Here is an 11,677-nt window from a genome sequence, read left to right on the forward strand (position 1 = left end):
ACACACACACACATACACACATCGGACATGCATTGTCCACACTCCACTAGGTTACACTTACAAACACAATCAAGACACACACACACACCCCACACTCCCACATGTGGATTTGCACATTTGTACACACAGTCCTCCCATTACCCTTCTGTCAACATGCATTACATATGGTGCTCAACAGCATGCAGTGCAACTATAGTTACTTCATGCTAGCGGCAATATACATGTGTGTGAGGCATGGGCTGTGTTGGTAGGTGATGGCCTTTCCACATGTTAACACTGCACCCATGTGCAAAGTGTTACTGTGGACCTGTTCTGCACCCTGCCTTGTACTGTGCACCATACCTCACAGGTGTAAAATCCATTGATGCATCTATAGTACTGTGTCGGTTATGTCAGCTCCAATGCTCACAGCCCCTATGTGTTATAGCAACTCATACCTGTGATGATATGGGAACAGCTATCAGTTGTGGATGCCTGATGTCTGCATTACAGATCACAACATCAGCAGTGCATGTATAACCAGTACATGACTATTAAACTGACAACCAGCGGACCTTACCATGGCTGTGGGGGGTGCCCTACACATGACCCAGACCTCTGCATGGTTGCAAGGTCTACTCATGTGCACATCCCTTGGAGTGCACACACTGCTTTCACGAGTGCTGTGAGGACAGGGTTACGTCTGCAACATTTACTTAACCTGATTGTGTGCAGCTGCAGCCATGGTGATGTTGAGTCACACATATCCCTACTGTAGGCCATGTGTTCTGCCACACTTCACATCCCTGTGGACACATTGCACATCGACAGGATGTTAGTTATCTTGCGTGTGTCTGTTGTACCCTTCCAATACCCCAGTATGGTCTCTACTGTAATGCAGTGCATTTCACAGCAACACAATGTGAATGTGTACAGCATGCAGTATGGGTAGGTGTGTTAGACGTGTGCATGAGATATCCCATAGCTATTACATACCCAGTTTTTCATCATACATGAACACGAACCATACTCACCGGCTACGGGCTACTGCCGTAGTGGTATCCTGGAAGGACCTACATAGGAGTGTGAGAAAGCTGATGTCAGTGACCACAGCTGTGGCATTCATAAAAGATAAGTGCAGCATTACGTTTCATCAACAGTAGAATTACACAATATTACAGCTTATACACAACTGTTTATTACTACTACATAGCAGCAGACTATGTATATGAAATCTCAGATTTGCATGATGTACTTGTACAGATGCATATGTATACACAAGAGTGGGGTACCAATGTGCCCTGGGGCCTTACCTGCACACTCCTCAGCTGGTGTGCTGGCACCCACCTCCAAGATGTGCCCTGCCAGGTGTTAATGCTGCAGGCAGCCAGGTGCCACAAGGCTGCTGAGAAGCTCCTCCACACAGGTGAGGGGTGGATGGGTGGGTTGCCACCCCTGTTGCAAGGTGGTCTCCCCTTATGGCAGCTGCATGCAGGCATACATAGGGAAGCAGGTTGGTGCAATGATGTCGGACCTACTCATAGCTGCGGTTATGCAGTCCAACATCATTGACCCTGTGGACTAACTCATTCCACAGGGCAATCCTCTCCTGCTGGGTCATGGGCTGTCTACCCAAACAGCAGTTCATAGTGCTGTACCAGGTGGTTGATAATGATCTCTGTCTCAGCGGCGCTGTATGTGGGAAGATGACTATGTGATATGTTTCCTGGAAGACATAAAGATGGAAATAGGTCTGAGTCATCCATGCAGCAGGGTTACCATAGTTCTTAATACACATATTTGTCTCCCCCCACCATATCAGCTACAACAAACCATTCACAGACTGCAATTGTTATGTCAGCTGCTTACCTACCATTGGGACATATGTTGTATTGTACCAAGCTTTGTGCTATATGTATGTGCCATGCTTTGTGCTATGTGTTTGTAGCCATGCTCCCTGTGGGGACACTTAACTTTGCTGTCCTGTTACAGACTATTTCACCTGCATGCCATTTTCAGTGCCACTATATATATGTGTATAAATATACATATATGTACATATATGTGTAGATATATGTTGTACGTTGTTGATATACCTATGTCTATATGAGTGTCTGTGTATCTGTACACATACATGTCACATTCTGTATCACACAGATATGTGGAGTGCATACAGACATCTGGTCCACATTCTGTAACTGTCTTTCATTCACAGCTGCACTGTTCTGCCTTGCTGCAACACAGACAGGTGCCACATGTGAACACAGACAAATATTAGGGTGGTAAATATGGTGTGAGATTGCTGGTACGCCTATTACACACCTATGGCATTTGTGCATGCTACATTACACATTAACATGACTGTCCTGCAAGTGGTGTGCTCTGACACCCATGTGTCTATCATGACAGCAGTACTTCCACCACCAGCTCTTGTCCACACTAACATAACATACACAGATATTATGGGTGACATCTTTGTCATTCATTGCTGATCTGCACAGTTGGCGGGTATGTCCCACTGCTTACAGGGACAGACAGTATTGTCCAGAGCAGTTGTTCAGTGGGACATCATTACAGGGACAACTACAGATGGCACATATCAAACATTCAACATCATATAGCCTATTAATCTATACCACATAGTACATTAAATTGCATACAGTTATGTTTTACATACCTTTTATTTTTTGGACGGGTGTGACACCTTCACAGTTTTGGCTTGTAGGTTTTTGTTTCCCACTGTGTGTGAGTTTCATTTTATCTTTTTTTTTCCCTCTCTCTCTCTCTCTGTCTCTCTTCCTCTCCAGTAGAGCAATTGAGTTGATTTGAATGGATTGCAGCATGGCTTTTGTAGGTGATGCACATGATCAGGTGATGGGCTCTGCACCAATCAGCGTGCAACAGTTGCTGACTGCGTGCATCCTGCTGTGCAGTGATTCATTTAACCATTGTCATGGCAACCCAGTACTATGAATTGCTTACTCATGTGGGTGTTGTCCCTTCACCTGTCCAGTATGGAGGACATCCTTCCTGTATGTGGGCAGCAGTGTTACAGATGGCAGATTGCAGTACCTATTACAGCGAGGCTTGCAGACACAGGGCAACTACACAATCATAAGAAGTTCCAGACCTACAGACAGAGTGAGTAGTGTTGTTATGTGCATTGTATATTGCTGGTCTTGCAGTGTTTGCGTGTACATAGCTGTTTAGAATGGAATGTAGTCTGTCTGCATAGCTCTCAACAGTGGGCCTATCCACATGATGGCCAGTGGATTGCCTGTTTGCTTTTGCCTGTGCACCACACAGGTCTTGTCCTAGATATATCTCCGGCAATCTGTCTGTTGCATGCTATCAGTAGATGGCTACTTCCATTTGTGTTCCTGATGTGTTATTCCTGCATAAGGGTATCTTGCAATGAATCCTGTAACACCAGCAATTTGCAGGGTGTGTAACAGCAATATTATGGGTATGGCCCTGTGTTCCTGCCTCTGTCATCCACATATATGGCTGGCTTTGTCCTGCTGTGATACATTTAGGGGTTGTTCGGTATTGGCCTATCATTATTTACTGCTAACATTCCTGCTATCATCCCAGTCATATCGTGGACTCTCACAACATTTGTTGGTCAGGGTCCATACAAGTGACAGATACAAAGACATTAGCACAAGTAATAAATGTCCCCCTAGGTCTTGACTACAGGGTGTAACTGGCAGCTGATGAACAACATCTGTTATTGTTTATTATTACCTACCTTGATGGCAAATCCTTTGTCTACAGTTGTACAAACTGACGGGCTTGGGCTGGACAGCATAGTATGTTATATATCCGCACTGTCTGCATCTACTGTTTTGTGTGGGCCTTGCATTCCTCACTGATAAAATAAGTCCAGATCTATGTGCTGTAAGTAATGGCATACATTATTGTAAAATACACTGTAAAGGTTGTCTGTGTATACATACCTGTGTGTCGTCTCATGTCCTTTTAATAGAGAGTGGGTCTATGTGTAATGCAGTACTCCTGTTCAAGTATAAATGTCATTTAGTAGGTTATACAGCAAAACGATGTGGATATACATAGATTTCACATGGAAAATAGAATGTGCTGTAGTGGGACTCAAACCGGGAAGGTGTGCGCATTAGGCAGATGATCTGCCCACTACACTATTGCAGGTCTGCTTAATTTTAATTTCATACCCATGCTCCCTTTCCCTGGTCCCCGAGCTCCACTTACATAGCATCCATCCATTCTCCAGTTGCTAGCCCTGCCATACCACACCTCCACACATTTCCCTCTCTGCACGTCTCGGTACTCCTCCATTTTACTGTCTCGACACAACCTTCTGCAGGCTCTTCATCTGTTTAGTCCATGTACATTCGAGCCTTTCCTTGATCCTCCTCCGATACTGGTGGAAACATCATTGTGACCCGCAAAGTCTGGTTCATCCCGCCAGGGATGGACCTGTTGTTGTGTCACGAGTAGACTTTGCTGGTCTACACTGTTTCTCCCACTGGTAGCATCCTGCCAGGGGTTTGAGAAGCAGCAGTTTGCACACACACCAGACCAGCCTCATCTCTCGCTTCCATGGATGAAGCATGCCCCCATGGCATGCCCCGTTTTCCATTCCTCTCTTCAGTATTATACAAGACTTCTGTTCTCACGGTATGTGTGGACAGGCATTGTTCATATGATACACATAGATTGCTTGGAATACTGTGATTGAGCAATGTGCACATGTTTGTTGGTATTAATCTACATACTTGCATATATTTCCTATACTGTTGTCTGACTGCGCCAGATGATATGTTTGTGATAACAGCAGCTGATTGTATATCTGCCATGCCTTCGTGGTAACTCACTTGGACTATAGTGTGCAGGGTGGGGGGGGGTTGGGAACCTGGAAGTGCTGATTATGTTGTTACTGGCCACAATGAGGGCTGTGGGCTACAGCATGCCTAAGGCACTGCGGGGGAAGTGTAGGCGGGTATATGCTGGTGTGCGTGGGGCTCAGACTTGTTGACCTTTAGTTATGGTGTCTTAAACTGGGTTGGCCTCCACATTGCTTAACCAGCGTGGGCATTGCTTACCTCCACCCAAACAGGCATACTCCCACTTGCTGCCACATACCCCCATGCTACTTCATGAACATGTCAGTATTATACATGCTTAAGTCAGGTGTATATGTCAGGTATGACTGTTCACCAAGGTCAGTGTAAGATGAAGTGGGATTCCAGTTTTGCATCTCTGGATAGGTTACATTCAGGTATTTGGGTTAGGTTTAGTTATGCCATACCTGTATTGTAGAGTAGATGTGAATAGTGAATGTGTAGGCGGGTAGGTGGAGGGGGGACATTTTAACTGTATATTAGGCTGTTCGACTGATTGGTGGGGGAGCAGTAGTGCAGGTTTGCACGGTGTTGGGATATGTATGTGAGGCAGGACATGAGGTGTTGGTGTCAGTAGTTGGTGTATGAGTGTGGAGTGTTAGTTGGGGGGGTGGACTTCTCCAGGTGGTGAGCAGGTGGTGATCCAGGTGTGCTTGAGTTTTCCCTTCATGTGTTATTTACATGTGTTGTCTGGGACAGCTACGGTAATACACCTGGGTTGGGGGTTTCAGATTCTGCCAATATAGTTGTGTGGAGGGTGTCACCTACTTGTGACTGTGAACATTACTAGGAATGAAACAGGGGTCGATAGGTCAGTGGTGTTATTGGGCCACACAGAGGGTATGATAGTAGGGGACATGTTCAGGGATTTGCAGGATGGCTGATGGGAAGGTCCACAGCTGGCCATTTCTTCTACAGTGACAGCTGTGTATATACCCTGCATTTAGGGGTAGGTCTGGACACTCACACCCCTGGGAGGGGGTGAGGATAGCAATAATACCTTGTGATGCCAATTAGTTTGGCTTACATGCCTACAGTGGGGTATTGCGACCATGTGTTCTTTGGTGTCATTTAGTGGGTTGGCAACAACATATCTAGTTATACCATCCTTTGCCATGCAAATTAGACATTGCTGCTGTGGGACTTGTACAAGGCGTGGCTGCTCATTAGGTGTCAGTTCTGCCCAATGCACAATATTGCTTACATCCCTGGGCGGTCCACATAGAACCACTCCAGCCAACACCTGCATGCCTAGACCCATAATTACATACCCATAGTTCCCCACCCACACCTCCTCTTTGGCACTCTTCTTTACTCCAGGTGCAGGTTGGGTCTGAACACACCAGTAGACACTGCCCAGTCCCCACTTCTCAGGACTCATCACGTGCGTTGTCTCGCCCCATGGGTCATCAGGCTTCCCCAACCTTGTAGACCAGGTAAATGCGTGCCCTTCCATAGGTTATCTGTGTAATGACTGGAAGGCCGAATAGCCATAAAAAGTTTTGGCTTGTCTCACAAGGGATATTCTTGTTTTTGTTTCAAGATTAGATTTGGTGGGTCTCTCCCACTGGTAGTATCCTGTCTGTAGTCTGGGAAGCTTTTGTTTGTTTACTTTTATTGTGTGTTTGTATGTTTCACCTGTCAAGCTGAGGGGGGGTTGATGCTATGTGTTACACGTTTGTTGACTGGGCCCTTCATCCCCATTGGCACAGGCTGTGAACATATGTAGTCCTTAACAGCTGTATCATATCTTAGCTATATATCTGTGTATATTTACACACACACACACACACACACACACACACACACACACACACACACACACATATATATATACACACACACACACACACACACACACACACACACACACATATATATATATATATATATATATCTGTATATGTATGCATACACATATATATATATATTGCTGTATGTGTGTGTGCATATATATATATATATATATATATATATATATATATATATATATATATATATATATATAATGACATGTGGATGTATGGGTGGCTGCACATGTATATATCTATATGTGGGTATTTATATATGTCTGTCTATGTATGTATACATTTGTACTACAGAGAAGGAGAGGTATATCTCCATGTAGTTATCGGTATATATACACACGCATATCTCTACATATTTAGCTACATATCCTGTCATGTTGCCTGTTATTGCTGGGTACTGTTTCGTGTGCATACCGGCCAATCTTGTGTGCCAAGTATGCTTTGTGATACCAACAACTAAATCCGTTAGCGTACACAGAGTCACACATGATATCTATTGCTAGTACCAGGTAATCATTTGCCCCATGCAGGACAGCCCAAACATTGGGTACACAACTTTTTTCTACACCCACAGTTACATAGGTGCCCAAGGCTATGTGCATGGACTACGGTGTGTGCCAGACCTAGGATACTTGGGTTGATACAACATAAAGGATGGTCCCTGGAGGGGGGTGTGGAGGGAGGGCAATGTGTAGTGGTGTGGTAGCTACGGGCCGGTGATCAGGGTTGAGATGGTGGCTGAGTGTGTGCAGCGGGTGGGGGGAAGCAGAACTGTGGATAATGCATGTATGGATTGTGTATGGCCTTGGTTGGATGGGCCTGTACTGCTCGGGCTGCCTAGTGGGTGCGGGAGAGGAAGATGGATGTCAACATGTGGAACATGACTGAGAAATAATTTAAATCCCTATTTCAATGACACACGTACATTACATTGAGCTTGGTAGTGTTTTATAAGGAGGTCGTGTTTGTCTGGGCGGGGGGTATGCCAATTCGTATGTGACGTATATTGTTTGAGGCCTGTCAAGGCCTTTCACGGTGCATGTGGACATGTATGTGTCTGTTAATCTACCATTGCTATCTACAGATGTCTGGCCATATATACCTCTGTAGGTGTATATATTTGCTTACATATTTCTAACTATGTCCGTATATACCTATGGGGACATTTCTCTGTGTACATATGTGTAACTTGCTGTGTATATGTGGACGTATGGTTGTTGACATATATATGTGTAGTTGTCGGCATTTGCATGTATATCTGTTCATATATGTGTATATGTTTGTATATGTAAATATATATATATATATATATATATATATATATATATATATATATATATGTGGATAGTTTTATATATATGCGTGACTACATCTATAGATATATTATATCCATTTAGATAGTAATTTATTTGCACACACAAGTCCATCTAGTTGTAGGTCTACATTCTCTGTGCTGTTGCATGACTGAACTGGATGATATGTTTCTGACAACGTTGACTTTATTTGCATCTGTTATAGCTTAGTAGTAACTCATTTTGTCTATAGTGTGCAGGCTCCTTGGTTCAAGACTTGCAGGCACTGTTTATTTTGTTGCTGGGCAGAACACTGGTGGTTGGATACAGACTGATTAAGGCACTTTAAAGCAGTTGTAAGCAGGTTTGCATGGGTTTTAACATAGCTAAGCATGCCAACTGCTGGTTACAGTTTTTTACACTCAGTTAGCTTCTAAATTGCCTAACCTGTGTAAGCATAGCTTACCCCCATGCAAACAGGCTGTTAACCACTTACTGCTGTTTAAAAGTGCCTACTCCCACTTACCCACATGCTAATTTCTTTAAAAGAAAAGAAAAAGGGGTGAATGGACAGTGGTGAAAAAGGGGCACAAAGAGGGAAAGACAGTAGGCAAGATAGCTAGGTATGTGCAGGAAGGGTGTAGGGAAGGACCATAGCTGCCCATTTCTTCTACAGCAACAGCTGTGCATATGCAATGACTTTGGAGGTACATTTGAACACTCCAACCCCTGGGAGAGGGGTGAGGACAACAATAATATGTTGTGATGCCAATTAGACCAGATTACATGTGTCCAGTGGACATGTATGTAAAATGGACAGCTATGTATGGGGCGTGAATTTTTTTTGGGGGGGAACAGATTGCCCTTTTTTTAAGGTGAGAGTGGGATGTTGGGGAAGGAGAATATGTATGCTCAAGGAAGATAAGTTGGGTAGGATGACAGACAAGACAGCATACAGGGGCGGTATATGACACATGTGGGGGGAAACACCTTGGATGGGGAGGGGTGTTTGGAGGTCAACAAAAAACAGTGGGACTGAGGTCCCCACCCTTGGGCAGTAACCACTGCAACTTCACGGCCCCAAATTTGGCTGTGCTGGGGGCCATGTAGGAGGGGCAGGCTCACCCTCTAATTGCACCACTTGGCCCTCAAGCTGGCATAGCCAGTCTCGAAACTCCATAGTGAGCTCCCTATGCAGCACGGCCTGGACCTGACGATGTGTGACATGTTCCTCTCAATGCCCGCTCATGGGAGGGGGTGAACCCCATCCCCTGCAGTGGTTCCACCTGAAGGTGGTGCAGGGCCAACAGAGGAGGAGGTCCCAGGCTGAGCCCCAGACATGGTGGTGCCTATTGCCATGGCCAGCTGAGGTGGGACAGGTGGGTCCACTAGGACCAGCCTTCCCATATGAGCTTAGTTATAACAGCATGCATAGGTATTCCCATTAACCCAAAACACCAGATTTAAAACAGTTGCAGAGCAAGCAGAACACCTGCATATATGGAACAGCAGTGGCCATTACAACAGCATGTAGGTTTCATTGATGGCAACAGGCCACCAATATGGGTGTATTTTAACATGGCACATGCATAGAAACAAATGTGAATATTTATAAACCGGGACATATGTTCCAACATAAGTTTGGAGTGCACACATACCGAATGAGGTGTGTCATTGGGTTATTTTTGCACATATGGTAGGGGTGAGAGAGAGAGTGCAATTAACAACTAGTATATCCTTGTGGTTTTCACAACATTCTTAGTCACTGCAGTGATCTGTCCCTTACATGTACTATTACACTACCCAATGGCCTTATATTGTACACTGGTATTTTTATAGATCATTATATATGCGACCTGTGTCTTACATACCGGCGTGAAAAGATGCAGGTGTTAATGCAACATATGTTGAAAATTGCTCTTATACACTTTGGGTGAGGTGATAGAATGACAGGTTTGTTTTCATATACATTCTCTGAGTATGTACAAATCTGACTATCAGTTATATGTCATTAATGCCGGCCTACATTTCTTGGCTCATCACACTGATTTTTCAGGGGAACAGGCTGGTGATTGGGCCATTTATCTGGACATATTGGAACAGTTGTGGGGTATGATATGCATACTACTTTCTATTTGAACATTCTAGCAAATTCTGTACAGTTGTTGGGTGTAATTATGCATATAGCTTTCTATCTGAACATTGTTACAAAAGCTGTACAGTTGGGTATGATTATGCATACAAGTTATTAGCACTCCCATGATTCAAACCCCTGCTGTGTATGACAAAGACACTACAGTTAACGTCACAGTACAATGTGCTATCAGGGAATTGATGCAAAGCTTTCTACTGTTTCCTGTGTAAGTCTCCCTCACTTGTACAATATGACTGACCTCTTGGCACTTCCAACATTGTTATACAGAACTTCATACACATTTTATCAGCAGACCACAGTGTGGGTAACACTGCTTAATACAACAGCTCTATATATAGTATGCAACAGTTCAACAACATATGAAAGAAGAGTAAACAGAAGCACTCCAGGGGTTATACATTTATTCATAGAATATTACACATTTAGTTATACTGGTATGACACTTTCTAAGGCTCTTAAATTTATTTGTTATGACAGTACATGCTGAATAATTACTAACCTGCCTCGCAACACAGCCTTTGCAACCTAGCATCATGGGCTTGCTGGTTTATAGCCCGCTCATTTGCAGCTGTCAGAGAAATACAGTGATATTTAGCCATACCTATCCATAGTATACACAAGCTAGGCAATTATTCACTACTTAGTAGAATGAGTACTTACTCAGTACTGGGGCAGTAGGCATCTGCTGAGACTCCTGGATCCACTGTTCCAGTACATCTCCCCTGCACCGCTTCAGGTCAGCATGGTGGTGCCTGACCTGCTTACCAGTCCGGGGGATACCTAGGGCACTGGTGAGGTCACAGGCGAGACTGTCCCAGGCCTTCATTTTATACTGAGAGCCCTGGTACTGGCCCTGCAGTAGTCTCTGCTCATGGTGTTTTACCAGGAGCTATACCATGATTTTTGACTCCTGGATGCCCAGCGCTGCGCTCTGAATCGAGTGCCTTCACCCACACCAGCCATTCTGCCTGCAGTAGGAACCTACAACCAGTTATGGGATGTATTCCCACCTGTGGGGTTTAAATATGGCCAACTTCCCACACTTTCTGGGACTGGCCGGTTTTGAAAAGGCTAAGCTATGGGTACACCTGCTTACCTAAGGTTGGCAGTGCTTAAGGAGGTATAGGTAGACTGAATCAGTTGCCCTACACATTGCTTACACTTAACAAGCTAAGCTGTGTAGCGGTTAGCATTGCTTAACAGCTACTTAGCATTATATTTGATTTTTGTCAGTGATTTATTATTCATTACAGGTTATATATGTGTCTGGTAGCCATGATCCATGTGTACATACACTGTATGGGGTCCTGGGGACTTCTACAATTTATTACAATAACACCTCACATCTGTGCTTACTGCAGTACTCCAGTTCACATATTTATGTGATGTAGCTGGGTATACAACATAAGGCTGTATAGAAAGTCCTTTCACATGTTCAGCTTTTTTTCCTATGGAGAGGTCTGTTTCTTAAAACCTCATTTGCATCTATTGTTGTGGTGGCTTAGTGGTTAAGTACTGTGATTATCATGTACAATATCCTGAGTTTGAGCCTTGCAGAAG

Source organism: Protopterus annectens, chromosome 5.part0 (genome assembly GCF_019279795.1).
Source record: "Protopterus annectens isolate FY-2018-M chromosome 5.part0, PAN1.0, whole genome shotgun sequence".
Taxonomy (NCBI): Eukaryota; Metazoa; Chordata; order Ceratodontiformes; family Protopteridae; genus Protopterus; species Protopterus annectens.